Source organism: Lygodium microphyllum, chromosome 1 (assembly GCF_053477565.2).
Source record: "Lygodium microphyllum isolate KBCC chromosome 1, Lygodium_microphyllum_v1.1.10, whole genome shotgun sequence".
NCBI classification, from domain to species: domain Eukaryota; kingdom Viridiplantae; phylum Streptophyta; class Polypodiopsida; order Schizaeales; family Lygodiaceae; genus Lygodium; species Lygodium microphyllum.
In genome coordinates this window covers 35,867,290-35,890,437 of record NC_141135.1, presented here as the reverse complement: position 1 = coordinate 35,890,437, position 23,148 = coordinate 35,867,290, and the positions used below count along the sequence as shown (strand labels likewise).

Sequence of the window (23,148 nt, the reverse complement as noted above, 5' to 3'; positions counted from 1 at the left end):
CTGTGGCCCTCTCTTCTACGGAGGTTGAGTATTGTGCCCTATGTTTGACGGCTATGGAGGTAGTTTGGCTCCATCGTATGTTGGCAGAGATTGGCTTTCCACAGATAGGACCTAGGGAGTTGCACGTGGACAACTAGAGTACCCTTGCTTTGATGAAGAACCCAATGTTTCATACCCGCACGAAACACATTGAGGTTCAGTATCACTATGATCGTGAGCAGATCGTGGATTTTGAGCTTGTGGTGGCCTACTGTCCCACGGAGGACAATGCGGTAGGTCTCTTCATGAAGCCTTTGTCCAAGGTGTCTATGCTTCATCATATGAGATTGTTGGGTCTTCAGACACTTGGAGGATCTAAGAGGGGGTGTTAGCCTGCCCTTTTTAGTTATGTCAGTCTGTCATCTCCTAGTTGTGAGCTCCTGTCAGAGTCTGATGGAGACATTGGAGCTCTGATAGTTTAGTGTCCATTTCTATGCATTTCCTCCATTTCAGGCACATTTCTTGTGAATTTCCTTTGTTTGTCAGTTGGATTCCTTCCCTTAACAATGCCTACTTGCTCCATGACTACCTGGGATATTTTGTCATTATTTTTCCATTTTTTTGTGCAGTTGGACTGCATTTATTGCAGTCATATCACCTATTTCAGCAGGTCGGCCAGATTTAGAGGCTTTTTTGGTAGTTGGCTAGTTTTAGAGGAGTTTGGCTATATGTAGCCACAACCCACACTTGGCTGATCACTTTGTCTTGCAGATTTCAGCACACTTTGGCTCCCAGACACTCTCCAACTTGGTGCTGCCATCATCTCAGCTTGATTTGGTGCCCTCATTGACACCTTGGGTTGCATGCATGGACTGATCAGCCCACATCATTGTATTCAGCATTCATCTTTAGTCTGTGCAGTATTTCTTTCTTCATTTTTTGCTTTGTGTGTGTGTTTGTGTTCTTGTTCCTTCTTCCATTGTGCACTCTCACATGATCATTCACTGAAAACTACAAACTGATAATCAATCTTTGATGATCCTAAACTTATGCAAATGTATAGCTTTAGAGCCATCGTAGAGACTATGTCTATCCACATACCAATTGTAGTGACTAGTACATTGAATAGCGACCTTGTGGCAAACATACTTTTAGTAAATAATACCTTGGATGCACGGTGAATATATTCGAGATCCATTACATACATGAGCTGTGCATCACTAGAGGAGTGGAAGTGCTATCTCCATCTTGAGTAGCATCATGTTAGAAGTCATGCAAAAATGGAAGCATAGACAAGTGCCGAAATAAACTGCTGAACACAAGAAGACATAAGAGAAAGAAAACAAAAGAATAGAAGAACAGTGCAAAAGAAGAGAACTTAGAGATATGCTTGGGAAATGAAATCCATATACCAAACATGAGACACTCACGCACAAAAGTGAGTCACTGGGTGCGTAGGTAGTGGCATTGGCTTCTCTCTCCAATGGGAAGTCCACCTGAAGAATGATGATGACTGAGTGGGAGGAGGAGAAGGCCCCACAATAAATAGGCATGAAATAGGCCTAATATAGCAATTGGTTGGTGAGTACTAAATGCTGGCCAACTGGCATTAAATGTCACAAGTGCCACACATAAATCAATAAAATAATGCCAAAAATAATGATGATGTGTCCAGCTGTGATAAGCATGCATAGAGTCACACATGAGTTGACAATCATGCTAACACCCTCTCTTAGATTAGGGGTGATTTGATACAATACAATAATACAATGATAATGGCTCATCACAGTCCATACAACATAGAACCACTAGAGTAGAACCATGGATACCCAAGTAGTGGGTGATCAAGCCACTGCCAAGGTGCCTTGGAGAGAACTTGATGTTGATGTCGTTTGTACTCGCTCTTGAAAAATAGAGAAGAACCATAGCTTGTCTCTGTGTTTGTCATAAATGTCTCATAGTAGGATATAAGACGATCCTGTCAAAATTGCCTTTGAACATATATGACCATGGATTCCCTGCCTTTGGCCAGACTGCCAAAGTGTCCCCTCATCTGAGCACTAGACTAGGAGCTAATCTCGTTCGCTATCAAATAACTAGCTCATCATGAATTTGGATGTCAATTCCAGTTCCAGAGTTTGAACTTGCCGAACTTTGGTCAATGCATCAGGGATGTTCCTCTCTGGAACTTGTGCACCTGTATACATGTATAGATGAGGCTTAGCTGCCCTATCTCACCACCCTCTCACACCCTCTTTGGCAGGGGAGCTGTGAGGGATGGCTACACCACCACCTAGACTAGAAAGCATTAGAGGAAGGGGCCAACAAGCCCTTTCTGTAAAGAAATATCCTAACATAGAAATATAAACAGAAACCGTACGACAAAGCACAGACTAATAAAAGAACACAGTTAGGGTTAGGGTAACTCAGAGATAATGAACACAGTGAATGAATTAAGTGATATGACTGTATCTCAAGGATTGGGGCAGGGGTAATGAGTTGGAGAGTGTGTCGTACTCTGAATGGATCCTGAATCGCAGCAAGGCACCTTTGGATGTCGAACCCCAGCAAACATAGCAGTGAAAAGCTGGATTTGACGCAGGCAGCAGTGAGGAGAGAGAAAGACTAAAAACGCGAGCAAGACAGCCTGAAGGAGAGAGAAAGACTAAAAACGCAGACTACAAGACTGTGGTGATATGGCAGGTTGTACGGCAGTAGGTCTGCATAGGAATAGCACTCGCCTGGCTAGAATCAGCTCCAAACTGTGTGAAGAGGACTGGAAATCAGGCGCCAACTGATGGAGACAGCAATGGACAGCTTCAGCTGAGATGTCCTCCGTGAACGGGGCGTGGGCAGCAAGTTGAAACACCTGAAATCTGCAAAGACGAGATTAAGGGCTGAATGGAGGGCAACATACGTATTTATAGAAAGTTTGGGCCCTCCCAAGTGGGTTTGTGCTTATGGGACACAAACTCTCTAGGATCGCGTTTCTTTTAAATAAATAAGGTTTCTTCATTAATTAAGTATGTTTTGGGGCTGTTTAAGTAAAGATAATGCATTTTTAGCTCAACACTTTCCTCAATCTGAAGAAGCAGAGCCTATTTGCACCTTATACTTTTCCTTGGTTGGAGGATTGGAGTCGGAGTTTGAGGAAGAGGATGACTCATTGGACAAGTTTGTATCCCGCTTCTTCTTCTTCTCCTTCTTCCTCCATGAGGTTGCTAACTCCTTGTAGTCCTTCCACAAGTGTCGCTTCTTGCGATAGTGGTAACACTAGGCCTTTGACTTCTTTTTCCTTTCACCTCTCTTTGAAGTTGTAAAGGCCTCACTAGATCCTCCATAATGAGGCTTCCTTGTAAACGCAACGATGCCTCACGCTCAAGCAACATTGAGGACATATGTGTGAAGCTCAGAGGTGTAGATGATGTTTGCACCTACAAAGCATTCAACACTCTATCAAATAGGTATTCTATGAATCTCAAAGATAAAGTCCATAGCAATGCTTTGCCAAGGCCCATCAAGAATATGCAAGGGGTTCAATGAACTTGACATTTTTTGCCTATGATAATTTACTTTTTGACATATGATGCATGTCTTGACAAATTGCTCAACATCATGTCTCAAAGAAGACCAATAAAAGAAATGCTCCATTAGCAAAGAAGACCAATATACATTAGCAAAGTCTAAATCAGCAGCATATTGATCTTTTATAGCAACAAATTCAGTGTGATATACCACCATGAGCTGAAATCTAAGGCTTACATGATGATCCATTAGCCACCATATTCTTTTTTCCATCTATATGCACAATCTAAAAGTGAAATATAGATAAGAAGCTAGCCCATCTGATATGCTTCTTAGACAACTTAGTTTGAGTCAAAAAGTAGCGCAATGTTAGATCTGTTTACATTGTGAAATCATCTCCTAAGAGATAGTCGAAAGTGGATGAATTACAACAAGCAACTCTTTCTCATAGACGTGCAAATTCCTCTTAGCACCATGGAGAACACAACTCTCGTATGCTACAGCTTGGTCATCTTGCATTACAACAATCCCCATGTATGTTTCAACATGCATCACACTGAACAATAAATGACTTCCTTAGATTAGGCCGTAGAAGTACAGGATTTGAAGTTACAAATGCTAACTTATTCACTATTGTCCACTTAAAAGGCACACCGTTCTTTTACAAAGCATGCGCCAGAGCATTCGGACAAAGGGTGCGCGTCGGTTGCCCAGTGGCCTACTAAGACTACAGAGGCGATGGTTATCTTACCAAGGAAGCCCAAGTGATCACCCCAGAGAGGACATGGCATCAAACAAAGGGTGCACGTCAGTTTCCCAGTGGCCTATCAAACCCTACAAAGGCGTATGTTATCAGCTATGGACTTTTTTTTGGGTTTTTTTTTTGAGGGCTTTTTAGGTTTGATAGATTAAGCATTAAGTGAGGGTTTCAAATTAGTTTTCGTCCTATTGAGTATCCGTGCCCTAAACAGGAGAGTGATAATGGATGGTCAGACCCAAGACCTTCACAAGACAAGCATACTATCCCTACTATTATTGGGTGTTGATGATGGAGAAAATGGCTAAGGTGTATGTATAGCAAATATGTCAAGCAAGCAAGACAAGCAAAGCAAGCAAGCAAGCTGGGAAAGACTGCCTTGGAGACTGCCATGTGCAATGCCACGAATATGGTGGATTCTAGAGTCGACCACTCCAAACGACCGAAAAGGGATTAATGCACACATATGTATATTTACATGAATAGAATGCCAATGCATGGGGTAATGTAAAGGGAGATGCAAGATATCATGCTCATGCAATGTGCTATGCAACGATGCCATTGGGGCAGTGCCCTCGCAGGGGAATTGTTCACTTGTCCAAGTGCCCTTTTACAATCATGTCATCCTGATAGTGTGGATGAAGTTACAAATGTCCAAAATACAATACAAAAGAATAAATGAATGTAATGTCTTAAAAAAAATTGTAAGCATCATCACTGTCACTATTAAGAGTAGAAGCCGCCCCCTCTCAAACTGGAAGGAAAAGCAAGAGGAAAGCACCCTCTCCCCGTCAAGCTGAAGAAGTAGGGGAGGGTGTATCCAAGCCGACCTTGGGTAGCAGGTATTGAAGAACCGGCCGGTGTAGTGGTCGGGAGGTATAAAGATCGAGACAGTAGGAGTTCTTTGCGCGCGGACAGACGGAGAGAGAGTGAGAGAGTAGAGTAGAAAGTGTGCACGATTTGTGGGTACAATGATGAGTGTACCACTTTAGGTTTTTAGATATATATATATATATATATATATATATATATATATATATATATATATATATATATTTGTACGTACAAGTGCTAAGGGTGTGTTCACACCCGAGCACATTAAAAGACACGAGGGCCTTCATTCCCAACAACCTCCCACCTAAAGGCAATGTGCCTTAAGAGGAGAAAAGAATAAGCTAAGTCTAGGTATGTACAAAGCTGAAATACATATATCTATCCAACTCCCATCATGTGTCGGTAATGAGCAAACCGCTCCGCTGGAAGGCCCTTCGTGAGAAGGTTTGCAGGATTATTATCTGTATGCACTTTGACAAGCTCAATGCTCTTGCTGTCAACTACATCTCTAATGAAGTGGTACTTCACCTATATATGCTTCGTCTTTGTATGAAAGACGGGATTCCGTGCTAGTATGATAGCACTCTGACTATCACAATGGAGAAAAGGTAACTCTGTAATGCTAATCTCTCCCACCAGACGTGAAAGCCATAAAGCCTCCTTGCATGCCTCAGTGGCAACCACATACTCTGCCTCTGTAATAGACAATGCAACACACTTTTGTAGCTTGGAGATCCAAGAGACTGCTCCTCTTGTGAAGGTAAACACATACCCAGAAGTGGACTTTCTGCAATCCGCCTGACCAGCATAGTCTGCATCTGTAAAGCCAACGACAGATGCCTTCTGCTTTCTAAAGCAGATGCACAACTCCTTTGTGCCTTTGAGGTATCTCATAATACCTTTCACTGCTTCCCAAGGCATGAGTATCCCTGCCAGCAATCAGCATGTCATCAACATACAGAACCAATATAATCAGGCTGCCATTTGTTGCCTTCTTAGTGTACAAGCAGTGATCCACTTGACTTCTATGGAAACCTTGAGATTGTATAAATGTATCAAATTTATGATACCATTCTCTTGGTGCTTGTTTCAGCCCATACAAACTCTTTTTGAGTTTACATACCATCTTCTATTTTCCTTTTTCCACAAACCCTTCAGGCTGCTGCATATATATGTCTTCATGCAGATCACCATGTAAGAATACGGTCTTTACATCCATCTGTATGAGCTCCATATCTTCAGCTGCAACCAAGCCTAAAATGGTTCTCAAGGTAGTCATCTTGACTACAAGAGAGAACATCTCATCAAAGTCAATTCCATGTTTTTGTTTGTACCCCTTCGCAACCAATCTTGCTTTGTACTTTGGTGAGGAACCAAAAGTGACGACCATCTTGTAAATCCATTTGCATGGAAGTGTTTTCTGTCTTTTAGGCAACTGCACCAAGTCCCAAGTGCCATTTTTCTCAAGAGATTAAATTTCTGATAGCATGGCCTTATACCATTTCTTGCTGTCGTGTTTGTCCATTGCTTCCTTGAAGCAAGACGGTTTACCACAGTCTGTCAACATGACATAATCAGCCACATTGTTTGCACCAGGAACAAATCTATTAGGTTGTCTAGTAGCCCTGGACGATCTCCTAACCCAATGATCACTGTTTGCTTGCTGTTGCTGCAAATTTCCATTTTCAGCATGCTGTCCTAGCATTTCAGCTTGCAAATCAGCATTAACAGCTTGCTGTCTTGGTTGTTCCTGCACATGTAGTGGCTCATTATCATGGACAATAGCTGGCTGATCATTTCCAGCATTATTTTTTGCATTTACAGGTTATTTTACAGCAGGTATTTGCTGCTGTACAGCGGGCACATTTTGTTGTCCAAAAGGTATTTCTTCCCGGAATACAACCTTATAGACCTCCTCAGTCTTTTCGGGCTGTTTATGCATCCAATCTTCCCGGAAGATAACATCATTGTTGTGTACTACTTTCCTTTTCTTGGGATCCCATAATCTATATCCCATTTCACTCTCGTCACCATATCCTAGGAAAATACATTTATAGAACTTTGGCTCAAGTTTGCTGCTTTTTTCTTTACGAATGTGCACAAAAGTCTCGCAGCTAAACACTTTCAAGTGAGCATATGAAGGCAGCTTGCCCGACCACGCTTCTTGGGGAACTCCCTCCCCCCCCCAAAAGACCTATTTGGTGACTGATTAATCAAGTGTACGGCTGTCATAACAGCCTCTGCCCAAAAACCATGGGATAATGCAGCATGAGACAGCATCGTACAGACCTTATCCTGTATGGTCCGATTCATACGCTCTACAACTCCATTTTGGGGTGGATTATGAGGGGCAATGAGCTTCCTCTTTATCCCTTTGTTGTCACAAAATGTGTGAAAGGCCTTGAACACATATTCCCCACCATTATCAGGGTGAAGACACTTGAGTGTCTTATCAGTTTGATTTTCAACCAATGTCAAGAATTTTTTAAACTTGTCTAGCACTTCATCCTTGCTACGAATAGGATAAATCCATATCTTCCGTGTAGCATCATCGACAAAGGTGACAAAATATTTCTTTCCTCCTAAAGATAATCCTAGCATTTGACATACATCTGGATGTACTAGCTCTAGAGGAGAAGATTTCAACGAAAGAGACTTTTTGTGAGATGTTTGTGCATGTTTACCATAAATACAATGATCACAATGCTCAAAATTAGCATAACGAAGACAAGACAAGTAACCCAAACGAGAAAGCACTTTCATTCCTGTTTGACTCATGTGTCCCAACCAGCCATGCCACAAAGAAACGCTTGACTGCTTGATCACGGTAACAACATGAGCACTCACACTAGATACATGGAGAGGATACAAAGTATCACTTTTACAACCTCTGGCAATCACTGTAGATCCCTTACAGATCTTCCATTTTCCATGACTAGAGGTGGTATGAAAACCATCATCATGTAGTTGCCCTGTGCTAATCAAGCCCTTCTTGAGCTGAGGTACATGCTGTACATGCTGAAATGTGAAGATAGAGCCATGCTAAAACTGCAACTGCATACTGCCAATACCTGCAATGTCACATGCATAGTTATCCTTAAGATGGATAACACCATGTCGACCCCCTGTATAGGAAGAGAACCACTCTCGATGAGGGGTGACATGAAAGGAAGCACCTGAATCAAGAATCTAGGTATGCATGTCCTCATCTGTATCTGCAAGTAAAGCATGTGCACCAAAGTGTGAAGAGACCAAAAGTATGTCATTCCCACTGCCCTCGCTATCATGAGTGACTACATTCACCTCTTCAATTTTGACACTGCTCTTCTTGGGTTGACCCTCTTTCTTATCTTCCTTGCTATTATCTGTCTTCTTGCCCTTTTCTTTCTCTTTCTTCCATTTGTAGCAATCACGTTCAAAGTGAACCTTTTTACCACAATGGTGGCATTCAACATCTTTGCCACGTGATTTACTGCATCCCTTGCTATCAGATTTGCCTTTCTGCTGTGATCTGTCCCTAGTATGCAAAGCACTAGAGGACCTACTAGATGCATTGTTCTGCTGATTCATTTCTTCCATGAGTAGAGCACTCTCTACATCAGCATACAGAAGAATCGCATTGGAATTGCTCATAGCAGTCCTGAATGTATCCCAACTCTCTGGAAGAGTGCAAAGCAAGAACGTAGCCTTAAATTCTTCATCAATCAAGAACTTCAAGGCAACCAGCTGGCTGAAAATGGAGTTAAACTTACTCAAGTGAGGAGACATTGCTGTACCCTCTTTTGTACGCAAATCCATAAGGTTTTTCAGCCAATACACTTTGCTTGCAGCACTCTTCTGTGCATACAGTTCTTCCAAGCGAGTCCATATAGCATATGCAGAATCCAAACATTCAATGTTAAACAACAAGGCATTAGAAATCAATAGCTTGATGGTTGAGCGTGCAAGCTCATTTAACTTATCCCAATCGTCCTGTTCCATGTATGCGGGTTTTGCCCCTTTGGTTTTGATCGGCTTTGCCTGCTTCTTTTGCAACAAGATATTGTAGCACTGTTTTGGCCAAATTGCAAAGTTATGTGCTGCTTCAAGCTTCTTTATGTGCATGAGATTACTGCTGTCACTGCTGCCAGCCATGATTTTTAGCCCAAATGTGACAAAAAAAAAATCAGCAAATGCAACCCCAAACTGTCACCTAACTGACCAAGGTACAAACAAGTACCAACCAACAATAAATGACCATGTAGAAGCAGAGACTTCAGATCTGAAATTAAATTTTCAGAAGCACCAAACCATGTGCTACAGCATTTCACAACTGATTACAGTTGTTCCAAGGGTATATGCATCACATTACATGAGAAATCCCAAGTTTTAGCTGCAATTTCTGTTGTAAATGTACCCATGGATATATAATTTGACACGCATGGTCAAAAGCCCTAAAATTTTTGTGCTCAAAGCATCAATCACACGTCTGCATTTTCTCTGTCATGCATAGAACATGCCAATTTTGCCAAAATTGAGCAATTTCAGCAAAATCCCCAAAATTTCCAAGCGTTGGATGTCCAAAATTGCATGGAATTGAGCCTACACGTATATAAAATGACCAAATGGTGCACAAATTTTGCTCAAACTGCAAAAGCCCCAAATTGCACGGGGTCCAATGTGCATCAATGTCGAGAAATTGGGTAAATTTCAGCCCAATTTGTTCATGTACATGAAAAGCCCCAAATGTCGGAGGCAAGATGTCACAAAATTCCTGCAATTTCTAAGACAAATTGTCTTGTCCTGCATCACAATCCCTAAATCCGAGAAAAGCCCCAAATTTTCAGGCCAAGATTGCACAGATTTCAGTGAAATTGACTTATCCAAGGAAAAAATCTCACTTGCATTTGAGAATCCCCAAAGAATTTCTGAGGCTTGTGCATTCAATGTCTGCAATTTCTAGTCCAGAGAACATTGCATTGTGTGTTGGGCACAAATTTGGGAAAACCCCCAAATTTCAAGACACAGATTTTTATCTGTGCTTGTAGGTGTGAACACCTGGTAAAAGGGGTAAAGAAAAGAGGAAGTAAATTAAAAAAAAAAAAGGCTGTTGACCTTAGCTAGACACCGCTCACGCGGAAAATCCGCAGTCACGTCGCGTGCAGCTCGCCACCAGTCCTGTCGTGTGTGCAGCGTAGCCCTGTTGCCCGCCACGCACTCCTGTTGCCTGCCGTATTCTGTTTGACTAGCAACACGTCAGCTGCCCTATCACACACTCTTGTCGACTATTGCCAACTTCGGAAAGCGTGCACGACCTGCGAGCTTGTGACAACTCTTGCCTGTGACAACTCCTGCTCATCTAGTCCATCTAGGACTCCTGAACACTTGAGTTGTCTCTTAACCGCTCTAATACCAGTTTGTAGTGACCGGGCGGGAGGTATGAAGATTGAGACAATAGGTGTTCGTTGTGCTCGGAGAGATAGACAGAGAGTGAGAGAGCAAAGTAGAGAGAGTGCACGATTTGTGGGTACAATGACCACTGTACCACTTTAGGTTTCTAGATAGATATATATATGTAAGTACAAGTGCTAAGGGTGTGTTCACACCCGAGCACATTAAAAGGCACGAGGGCCTTTATTCCCAACAACCGGTTGATCGCTTTAGTCAAGATATCTACAAAATTATTTGATGATGGCACAGACTCTAGGCCTCTGGAAAAGTGGAAGTGGACTCCCACATGCCATGTCTGTGGTGTGATGATCGGATTGCCTGCAAGGGCAATGGTACTCTGGTTGTCATAGTAGACAATTGTGGGAGAGTCACATGGAAAGTGAAGCGCCGCTAGTAAACTCCTCAGATAGATGGCCTTGGTAGTGCCATCGAAGAGAGCCCGGTACTCAGCCTCGGCCGTGGAAGCTGCCACTGTCTCCTACTTATGGCTTGACCAAGAAATGGGAGCCGTGCCCAAGGTAAAGAGGTAGCTGCCATGGGAACTCCGGGTGTCAGGATCTCCTGCCCAATCAGAATCGGTGTACCCCTGCAAACATAAACTAGAACCATATGTTAGGCCATAAGAATAAGTACACTGCAAATAACGCAAGAGGACAGCCTGTAGGAGAGAGAAAGACAAACGAGATTGAGGGCTGAATGGAGGGCAGCATATGTACTTATAAAAAGTTTGAGCCCTCCCAAGTGGGTTTGTGCTTATCGGACACAGAAACTCTCTAGGATCGCGTTTCTTTTAAATAAACAAGGTTTCTTCATTAATTAAGCATGTTTTGGGGCTGTTTAAATAAAGCTAATGCATTTTTAGCTCAACACCTCCTCTCAGGCCCAACAACGTTGCCACGAGAATAGAGGCTAGCGAAGCCCCATGCGAGGACTATGTCCCAGTGGCACCGTTGAAGAGCATATTGCGTGAGCATGATATCTTGCATCTCCCTTTGCATTACTCCTTTACGTAAACATGCATCTGTGCGCACTTATTCCTTTTCGGTCGTTTGGAGTGCTCGACTCTAGGATCCGCCATATTCGTGGCATTGCACATGACAGTCTCCAAGGCAGTCTTTCCCAGCTTGCTTGCTTGCTTTGCTTGTTTTGCTTGCTTGACATATTTGCTATACATACACCTTAGCCATTTTCTTCGTCATCGACACCTAGTAAGCTAGAGAGTATTGATTGAAATGAGACTTGGACATTGGTGGATTGTCCGAGCCACAAGAAAGTCATCGGGATAAAGTGGATTTTTGGGACTAAGCTAAAAGCTGATGGAACTTTAGATAAGTACAAGGCTCGCCTTGTTGCGTACAAGGATTTCGATAGAAGCATGACATAGATTATAAAGCGACCTTCGCCCCTACTGTGCGATTGACTTCCTTTCGGTTGCCACTCGTGCTAGCCGCTCACCACGGTTGGCCGATACATCGGATGGATCTCAAGAGTGCCTTCTTGAAGGGTTTCTTGGAAGAGGAAGTCTATGTGGAGCAGCCGCTGGGCTTTCCTTCCGAGAACCCTAGGGATAAGGTATTCCGCTTGCATCAAGCTCTTTATGGGCTGAAGCAAGCGCCGCGGTCTTGGTTCCATAGGATGGATGAGTTCTTGCAGACTCACGAAAACCAATCTATCCCTTATGACCCGAACTTATATGTTCGATCTACTGCAGAGGGTGTTAGCTATATCCTGCTATGTGTTCATGACTTACTCATCACAGGCTCAGATTCTGCTGAAATGAAGGCTAAGCTTAAAGCTACATTTGAGATGACAGACCTTGGTTTGTTGTCCTATTTCTTGGGGATGGAGGTAGTTCATTTTGGGGGCTGTATTTTTGTGTCACAACAGAAGTACGTACTTCAGCTCGTCAAACAGTATACTCAGGATCAACCACGGCCATTGGCCACATCTCTAGATCCTACTGTTCACTTGTCGAAGGATACCCTTGGACAGCCCTTCGATGAACATACCTATCGTTTTGTTGTAGGAAAACTTCTTTGGTTAATTCACACTAGGCCAGTTTTAGCTTACTCAGTTAGCATACTCAGTCAATATTTCATAGTACCTAGGATGTCGAATTGGATTGCATGTCTTCGTGTGTTGCGTTATTTGCGGTGTACTTATTCTTATGGCTTGACATATGGTTCTGGTTTATGTTTGCAGGGGTACACAGATTTTGATTGGGTAGGAAATCTTGACACCCGGCGTTCCCATGGCGGCTACCTCTTTACCTTGGGCACGCTCCTATTTCTTGGTCCAGCCGTAGGCAGGGGACGGTGGCGGCTTCCACGGGCGAGGATTAGTATCGGGCTTTGTTCGATGGCACCACCGAGGCCATCTATTTGAGGAGTTTACTGGCGGCGCTTCACTTTTCAAGTGACTCTCCCACAATTATCTACTGCGACAACTAGAGTGCCATTGCCCTTGCGAGCAATCCGATCATCATACAACGCACACGGCATGTGGGAGTCCAATTCCACTTTTTCAGAGAGCAGGTTGAGGTAGACACTATTCGCCTAGAGTTTGTGCCATCATCAGATAATTTTGTAGATATCTTGACCAAAGAGGTCAACCGGCCGGTTCTTCAGTACCTTCTACCTAGGATCGGCTTAGGTACACCCTCCCCTACTTCTTCAACTTGACGGGGAGAGGGTGCTTCCCTCTTGCTTTTCCTTTCAGTTTGAGAGGGGGCGGTTTCTACTCTTGATAGTGACGGTGATGATACTTACAGTTTTTTTTAGACATTACATTCATTTATTCTTTTGTATTGTATTTTGGACGTTTGTAACTTCATCCGCAGTGTTAGGATGACATGATTGTAAAAGGGCACTTCGGCAAGTGAATAATTCCCCTGCGAGGGCACTGTTCCAGTGGCACCATTACATAGCATATTGCATGAGCATAATATCTTGCATCTCCCATTGCATCACCCCATGCATTGGCATTCTGTTCATGTAAACATGCATATGTGTGCATTTATCACTTTTTGGTTGTTTGGAGTACTTGACTCTAGGATCCACCATATTCGTGGCATTGTAGATGGTTGTCTGCAAGGCAGTCTTTCCCAGCTTGCTTGCTTGCTTTGCTTGTCTTGCTTGCTTGACATATTTGCTGTACATACACCTTAGTCATTTTCTTCATCATCGACACCCTGTAATGGTAGGGATAGTATGTTTGTCTTGTGAAGGACTTGGGTTTGACCATCCCTTATCACTCTCCTGTTTGGGGCACGGATACTTAATAGGACGAAACTGATTTGAAATCCTCACTTAATGCTTACTCTATGAAACCTAAAAAGCCCTAAAAAAAAAAACAAAAAAAGAGTACATAGTTGATTCCATCCGCCTTTGTAGAGCTTGGTAGGCCACTGGGCTGTCGACGTGCATTCTTTGTGCGATTCCTTGTTCTCTCTAGGGTGATCACTTGGGCTTCCTTGATAAGATAACCATTGCCTCTGTAGTCTTAGTAGGGCACTGGACAGCTGACGCGTATCCTTTGTCCGATGCTCTGGCTGCTTTGGGGTGGAACGCCGTGGGGTAAAAGATAAACAAAGAAAGGGCTTGGCTGGCCTCTATTCTTGTGGCACCATTGTTGGGCCTGAGAGAGGGTGTTGAGCTAAAAACGCATTAGCTTTACTTAAACAGCCCCAAAACATGCTTAATTAATGAAGAAACCTTGATTATGTAAAAGAAACGCGATCCTAGAGAGTTTCTGTGTCCCATAAGCACAAACAGACTTGGGAGGGCCCAAACTTTCTATAAATACGTATGCTGCCCTCCATTCAGCCCTCAATCTCGTTTTTGTAGATTTCAAGTGTTTTCAGCTTGCTGCCCGCACCCCGTTCGCAGAGGACATCTCAGTCGAAGCTGTCCATAGTTGTCTCCATCATTTGACACCTAATTTTCAGCCCTCTTCAGACAATTTGGAGTTGATTCCAGCCAGGTGATTGTTGTTCGTGTGTAGACCTGTTGCCTTACAGCTTACCATGTCACCATAGTCTTGCAGTCTGCGTTTTTAGTATTTCTCTCTCTTGCAGGCTGTCCTGCCTGGGTTTTAGTTTTTCTCTCACCTGTTGTCTACGTTTTTAGTCTCTCTCTCTTTTGCAAGCTGTCCTGACTGCGTTTTTGGTCTTTCTGTCACTTGCTGTTTGCGTTTTTAGTATTTTTCTCTTCTCATTGCTGTCTACATATTAGATCCACCTTCTCACTGCTGCGTTTGCTGGTGTTCGACATCCGGAGGCTGCCTTGCTGCGATTCCGGATCCATTCAAAGTACGACACACTCTCTAGCTCATTCCCTCTGCCCTGATCCTTGAGATACAAGAGTTCAAGGTACAATATTCATTCACTGCGTAATGTGTTTGTTGCATGAGCATCGTATATTTAGTAGTCATATCACTTCATTCATTCACTGCGTTCATTGTCTCTGAGTTACCCTAACCCTAACTGTGTTCTTTTATTAGTTTTTGCTTTGTCGTACGGTTTTTGTTTATGTTTCTAGGCCTAGGTTTCTCAGAGAGTACCAAGCTCTGATACCATGTAAGCTCTACACAAGAAGCAAGAACAATAGTAGGTTCAAATGACTTCGAACACAACAACACTGAGTCAGTCTTCAAAATGAACTATGCCGAGAATTGAGCGAGAATGGGCCGTTCAGCTTGCTTCACAAAGTTCCGACGTGGTGGAAGAGACTTCTGATTACATGGAAGAAAAGCTAGGCAAGTTGATCTTTGAGGAATACAAACTGATCATAGCTTATAGACAAAAGAAGATTGAGGGGCTCGATCGAAGGATTGCCCTTCAAGAAAAGCTTCTAAATGACGATATGCATGAATTTCTCTCTTCAGATGTTGCGCGTAAATCTAATAATGTTGCAATGCCGTCGAGGCCTCCATCACGGATAGGGCCCCCTTTTGGAGAACAAGACCCGGAGTATGTTCCTTTCTTTTATCCTCTTCCGTCCACTCTGGTGCAATGTACTTTAGATTTGTCTTTTGTTCCTTCTTCTTTTATCTTTTCTGCTTTGCAATATTTTAGTAGTGTGGAAGAAAGAGTCCAGTCTATTGACTACAGAAAGTTTCTCTTGAGGACCAATTCTTGTATGTTAACATACGTTGTGGGGATTAAAAGAAAAAGCCAGGTACCTCTTCTTCTAACCTTCCTTATTTTCTGTCTACTTCACAAAATCAGAATGAATTTAGTGTTCCTTTTTCTTCATTGCATGGTGCATCATTATCTTCACATTTTTATTTTCAATCATTAAATGATCAAAATGAACAAAATGCATATGCACCTCACACACCACATTTTCAAAACCCACCCATCCCACCACATTTTTCCGCTGCTTCTCCACTTCCATTCACAACATTTACATTTCCATTTCAAACACCTCATGTCACACTTCACATCACACCGCAGGGTTATGGAAACATAGGCATATCCTTTAGGACCTCATCCTTCCCTCAGCGGGTGGTGTTCCACCTATTCACACACATTTTCGGGATCATTGCAACCTGGGTACCCCTCCCCCTCCCCCAACAGTCTCTCACGAATGTGGATCAGTTGACTCCAAGTTTGCCTCCATGGGTTTACCTAGTAGACCTTCTGGTCATACTGTTGTGTCCCACCCTCACTTTGGACAGGGCTTCCGTGTCCCAGTGCCTTTACCTACACTGGCACCTTATAGAAACATTCATGTTCCAGTGCCTCCGCCTCAATTGGCACTCATTGAACACTCACAGCCTACTTCTGCCAACCCACCTCTAACCCCTCCTACCTATCAGATATATCCACCTCCACCATCTTATCCCCCACATCCATCTCACCCCACCTACTTGACACCTCATGGTTCTAGCTCATCTTCTGCCAAGAATACATTCAATGACAAGACTCGTTTTAAGGGGTCAAACTTTACCACTTGCTCAAACTTGTTGAGACATGTCATTGACTCCCAGAAACTATGGGATCTTGTGCAGGGGTTGGAACCCCAACCCGATCCCACACTTGTCCCATACGAGATTGTCCACTCAGGGAAGGCTAGGAATGGCTCCACTATTGTGGAGCTTATGCAGGGCTTATTGCCCGAGTTCCATTCTCAGCTTCAGCATTTTGACTTAGCATCTGAGCAATGGGCATACTTGATGTTATGCGGCTCGGGATAGGACCCATTGTATCAATCTTGACCATGAGCTGCAGCTTTTCTAAATCACTGACCGGGATGACTTTAAAGTCAATTTGGCTGAGTATCGGCGTCTTCTCACTGAATTCTCCACTACGGGGACTCCCAAGTTCTTTGACGATCAGGTGACGACCCCCAAATTGCAGTTGGCATAACTTATCGTAACTTTTGTCTTTGACGCCTATTGAATCCTCGGGGTCCTGCCTGTTACCATGAAATAACTACCATGTGTATCACATGTGCTAAACAACCTTGCACATTTGATGATAACTTAATTAAATGTTATCAGTAAGATTAAAGCATCTCAAAATTTCACATCCTCATGACAATGCCAGCTGAGGAGGAAGCCATTGCTACCATAAATGTAGATTTGGAAAGGAGACGACTGACGCCTGGTAGCAGCAGATGGAGATGGTGGAAGGAGAAAGTGTTTTGATGAATGAATGAAGTATTGTGGAGTGGTGAATGAATGGGTGGTGCTATATATATTGGCCTTTCCGGGGTTAGAAGGGGAAACCAAAAATGGGAATGAAGAAGGGAACTGATTTGAATGATGTGGTTTCTCAACACCCCCTCTCAGGTCCAAAAAGGAGCACAAAATAGGAGTGAGAGAGAGAGAAGAAGATCCACCATGTAATCCGAGAATACCATGTGAAAGACAACTTGTAAAGAAGAATAGAAGACTCTAGGAACAAAAGAATCGGAAACATATCGTGGAGAGAGAAGCCACTAGCTCCGTGACTCCATATTGGAAGGAATACAGAGGCCTAGCCACCAAGTCTTTGGGCTGCTGAAATCCAAGGCTCCAATCGAGGTAGATCCTTTAGAGATTGGGTAGAAGCAGAGGAAATGATTGCTTGAAAGAGAGCCACTCTGCAAAAGTAAAGGGTGGTGGGTGAAGAAAGGTAGGATGTGTTAGCAGAGTATTTGTTAGCTCATGTGTGAGTCTGAGCTTGATCTGGGCTGGGCATTTTTATTCGGTATTTTAGGTATTTTTCTGGTGTGGCATTTTATGCCATTGGGGCATTTTATGCACCAGTCGGCCAGCATTAATGCTGTCCGACCAGCATTATTGCTCCCCACTTTTTCAGCCTATTTATACTCGGTGGCTCCTCCTCAGTTAGTATCATCATCATCATCTTCACCATCTGCAGACTCTGTGGAGAGAGGAGCCAGAGCCAGTGCCATTGCCCACGCAGCAGTGACTCATTGTTGTATGAGACTGTCTCGTGTTCAAATATATGGATTCCATTTCCCGTGCATACATCTGAGTTCTCATCTGTATCGTGTTCTTTTCTTTTCTCTTTTTGTCTTGTGTTTCAGCAGTTTATTTCAGCACATGTTTATGCTTCCACTGCTGCTCCACTTCTGACATGGTATCAGATTTCAGGATCTGTGCTCGTGCTGTGTTTTCTTGCTGATTTCAGGACTGTTTTGTACCCCTGCTGATCAGACGACTGCTGTCGCAGCCTGGCGACGTGTTTTGGGGCTGTTTTTAGCCTGCGTTTTTTGCAGTTTTGCCATCGTCTGCTGCCTACGCACCCTCTGCTGCCTGCGTTTTTCATCTGTAGCTGCTGGCGACAGTTTTCTACCTGTTTTTCTCCAGTTTACAGCCTGTGTTTTGCTGATTCAGCGTCTCTTGCGGCTGGGTGACTGTTACTTCAGGCTGTTTTTGCAGTTTTTGGCAGTTTTTGACTGATTTTTTGACTTTCTGCAGCAGATTTTGTCTTCTATTGATCAGATTTTGGGTTATATTGCATGTGAACTCTCATTTTCTGCAGTCTGTGCTTGTGTTTTGGCTGTGTTTCCTCTCTAAATTCCATCTCTTCTCTACTTCTCTTCTTATCCTCTCCATATGGCTCCTCTGTGCACTTCCACTGATGATAAGTTACATGGACCTGATTATCTCACATGGAGTGCTGTCATGAAAGCTTGGTTTGTGCAGAAGTGATTATGGTACATCGTCTGTGGAGCTATTGCTTGACCTCTCCGTCCTTTTCCTCTTCCTGAAGACTTTGATGAGGACAACCATGAGGAAGCGGTGCTCACATGGGACTCGGACGATGCTCGTGCTTACTCGGCGTTGCTTTGGTGTATTTCTAAAGCGGTCTTACTGGCGGTTACCTCTTGTAGGACATCTCCTGAAGTATGGCAGAAGTTGCAGCAGATGTACAAGTCACCTTCCACCATGCGGGCAGTCACACTTTATGGCCAGCTCCAGCAGATGAAGTTTGAGCTGAAAGATACTATTCAGTCTTTTCTTCTTCATGTTACGCAGGTACAGGACCAGCTTTGGCACATGCAATCTGCTCTTCCCGAGGCGCATCTCGTCGGGACGGTCCTCTACAAGCTCCCCCCGGAGTTTGATGGAGTGGCCAATGCTTTGCGGGCGCAGACATCATCGACTCCTGTTAGTTTTACACATGATCTCGATGCTTCTTGAGCATGAGACATCCTTGAGATTACAGGGGTGGCTTTCGGCACATTATGGAGGTGAGGCTTATGTAGCTTTAGAGAGGGGTGACGGGAAGAAAAAGCCGAAGGCCCAGTGTTACCACTGTGGCAAGAAGGGACATTTGCGGAAGGACTGCAAGACGTTAGCGGCTTCCAGGAAGGAGCAGAAAAAGAAGCGGGATGTTGACTCTACCGATGAGTCCTCTCCTTCATCAGACTCCGACTCCGATCCTTCGACCAAGGTGAAGTCCAAGGCGCGGAAGGGATCCTCTTCTTCGGATCGCGGGACGGGCTTGGTGGCCCCTTCCTCGGCTGCTTTCTAGTGGTGGTGATGAGGTCATCCCTCACAACTCTCTTGTGCCAGAGAGGGAGTGTGAGCGGGTGTTCAGATGGGGCAGCCGCGCCTCATCTAAACTTTTATACCGGTGCACAGGTTCCAGAGAGGGACGTCCCTGACGCATCAACTTCAGTCTGGCGGAATCAAATCCTGGAGCTGGGATTGACATCCAGGTTCATGATGAGCTGGTTATCTGACAGAGAGAGGGAGGCTTTCGTGTGGAGCTCACATGAGGGGACACTTTGGTGGTCTGGCCAAAGGCGGGGAATCCATGGTCACCTATGTTCAGAGGCATTTTTGACAGGATGGTCTTGTATGCTACTGCGAGATATTGGTGATGGACATAGCGACATGCTATGATCTTCTCTATTTTCAGGTGTTTGGTACGATCGATATCGACATTACGTTCTCTCCGAGGCACCCTGGTGGTGGCTTGATCACCCACTGCTTGGGTATCCATGGTTCTACTTGGTGGTTCTATGTTGTATAGTTTCTGATCCCTTTTCATTGTACTATTGTATTGTATTAGATCACTCATGATCTGAGAGAGGGTGTTAGCAGAGTATTTATCAGCTCATGTGTGAGTCTGAGCTTGATCTGGGCTGGGCATTTTTATTCGGTATTTTAGGTATTTTTCTGGTGTGGCATTTTATGCCATTGGGGCATTTTATGCATTAGTCGGCCAGCATTAATGCTGTCCGACCAGCATTATTACTCCCCACTTTTTCAGCCTATTTATACTCAGTGGCTCCTCCTCAGTCAGTATCATCATCATCATCTTCACTATCTGCAGACTCTGTGGAGAGAGGAGCCAGAGCCAGTGCCAGTGCCCACGCAGCTAGTGACTCACTGTTGTATGCGACTGTCTCGTGTTCAAATATATGGATTCCATTTCCCGTGCATACATCTGAGTTCTCATCTGTATCGTGTTCTTTTCTTTTCTCTTTTTGTCTTGTGTTTCAGCAGTTTATTTCAGCACATGTTTATGCTTCCACCGCTGCTCCACTTCTGACAGGATGAGTAGGGACCCCCTTTGACACTGGAGAAGTAGAAACCCCCTAAGGTTGTAGAAGTAGTAGAAACCCCCTCTGAGGGTGAAGGAAGAAGATCCCCCTTTAAGGTCGTAGAAGTAGTAGAAACCCCATCTGAGAGCGAAGGAAGAAGATCCCCCTCTGAGATAGATAAGGAATCCAAATGCTTATGGATCACGGACTCGGAAACATCTAATGATGAAGCAAGTGTTGCCGGAAATACCATAGGAGGTATCTGGAGCTGCAGTATAACATAAGTTTGAGAGAAATGGAGGTGTCCTTGTGAACCTGAGGAGAAGAGGGTGGGGTAGGAGGAGGCTAAGGGTGAGCCGAGGGTGGGAAACAGTCGCAGTCTCTCAGTGAAGTGGATTGTGAAGTCAAAGAAGAGGTAGGAGTTGAAAAACTACTTCTTGTAGAGGAGCAGGCTAACGAAAAGAGGGCCATGGAAGCCACAGAACTCGAAAGAAGGTGGGTGAAACCTCTGTAGTGCAGGGTGGTGGTCTCTAGGAGGGCTTATCACCTTGTGAGGGGGTAGTGCTTCCATTTGCTTGTGAGGACTTAGTGCGTGTCAGATGTGGCTTATTGCCTTGAGCGTAGAAATCTAAGAGTTGATGCAGAATGATAATTTGGCCTAGAAAGGTATGGTGGCACAAGGAGTGCCTGGCAGAAGACGCATATATGCTGGTGGGGTAGGGAGCAAAGGTCGAAGTCGATGATATTCAGTGGTATGACGGTTCTTGCCGCAGTAAGAGCACCTAGTGGATTGTATGTCAAGAGAAGCCACAATACTAGAGTGATAACTTGGAAAATGGAGGATGGCAAACATTGAGAATAGAAACTCAAGAAACACAGATGATGAAGCAATAAATCATGCTAAGTGAAGTGAATCTGATACAAGGGAGCTGTAGCTTGAAAGATTGCGTGGAGCAAGGACACTGCTGAAGAAGCCTCTGAGTCTACAAATACAGGTTTGGTATTGATGCCAGTTTTGCTAGAGAGTGAGTAGATGGTGTTAGTTTGCTAAATGCAAGGTCGAGTGGCCATTGATGCTAATGCCAACTAGAGGTGGAGGTTGACAGATTTTGAAGGAGGATCCCCAAGCTGATCAAAACATCTTAGGGAAGGTTTAGCACCTCGATGCTGAAAGCCATAATCAATGTGCTAATGCCTTTTAGTTAGCGTGCTATGATAATATATATTTATTAAAACCACCTTTTAAGCATCCTAACGGTTTAAAGCAGTTATTTCATTTAGAAATAAATCGTGTCCTTCGATTCTATAACTTATTGCGTTTTCATCTAGTAAAATTGTTAAGTCCTGAAGGTGACCTCCTTGATAGCCAAATGCAAGTAGTTGGATGACACCATGAGCAGGTGCATTATCGCCTAATGATGGAAGGGGGAAAAACTAGCGAATGCAAGGTGCAAGGCCTTTGGCGATGACGACGACAACTATGGATGTGATGCCAGGTGAAGGAGGAGCAGCTAGGAAGCCAAACACACGCTCTAGCTACTTGTGATGTTGACGCCAACTGATGGAGGAAGATGCTAGCCGAGGAGGAAGTGATTGCTACCATAAACGCATATCTGGGAAGGAGATGACTGACTCTTGGCACCAGCAAATGGAGATGGTGGAAGGAGAAAGTGTCTGATGAATGAATAAAAGAAGTGTGTGGAGTGGTGAATGAATGGGTGATGCCGTATATATAGGCACAAACAGTCTCAAGTCTTGCCCACTGAAGTCTCTCGAGTGGCGCCTAGAAAGCCTTTTTGGGGTTGGAAACAATAACTAAAAATGGGAACGAAGAAGGGAACTAATTTGAACGATGTGGTTTCTCAACACCTTCTCTAGTTATAAACTTAGCAACTCATCAATGTATAGATCAAGGAGTGTTGGGGATAGTGGGCAGCCTTGGAATAACCCCATAGTGCTTTCTATCTCATGTGATAAACCACTTGGGCATCTAACCCGCCCCACGGTTTTTTCAAACAATGCAATGATCACTCATATCGCTTTGATGGTATCCCTAACATGTGTAATCTCTAGAGAAGTTTGTTTTTTGGTACTATGTCAAAGGTATTGTGAAAATCCACAAAATTAGAATAAAGTTTGTGGCTGTGTGCCTTTTCTTGTTCAATTAGCATACTCAAAGTGAAAATTGTTAGGAGCAAAAAAAGCAAAGAGATGGAGTTGATAGAATTGCTATAAACACAAAGAAGAGCAAGAATACAATGAACTCGAAGAGAATAGATTGGGAAAATGAAATCCATATGCCAAGGTTCAAGAGTGCGTGCAAAGGCACTGGCTGCGAGCAACCAACATTATTGCAGTCTCCCTCTCTCTAGCAAGTAGTGTGCGCTTGTATGATTAATAATGGAGGAGAGGAGCAACCAATATATAGGACAAATAAATAATCATGTTGGCTACATTAAATGTGCTAGAAATCAGGTTGGCCAACATTAAATGTACCAAGACTCAAATGAGAAATGCCTTTGTCTATGAGCTCTACAACCTAGGATATGTGCAATGCTAACACCCTCTCTCAGTTCATGGGTGATTAGTAGAATGAAATATACAATGATTAAG

At 43.7% G+C, this 23,148-nt stretch overlaps 1 protein-coding gene across 3 annotated transcripts in view; it reads left to right on the top strand.

The window, feature by feature from the left end:
• The window catches only part of LOC148040996 (chaperone protein dnaJ GFA2, mitochondrial-like), a 42,505-nt gene that overhangs the window by 7,275 nt on the left and 12,082 nt on the right, over positions 1-23,148 (top strand). The gene's annotated exons all lie outside the window — the stretch shown is intronic.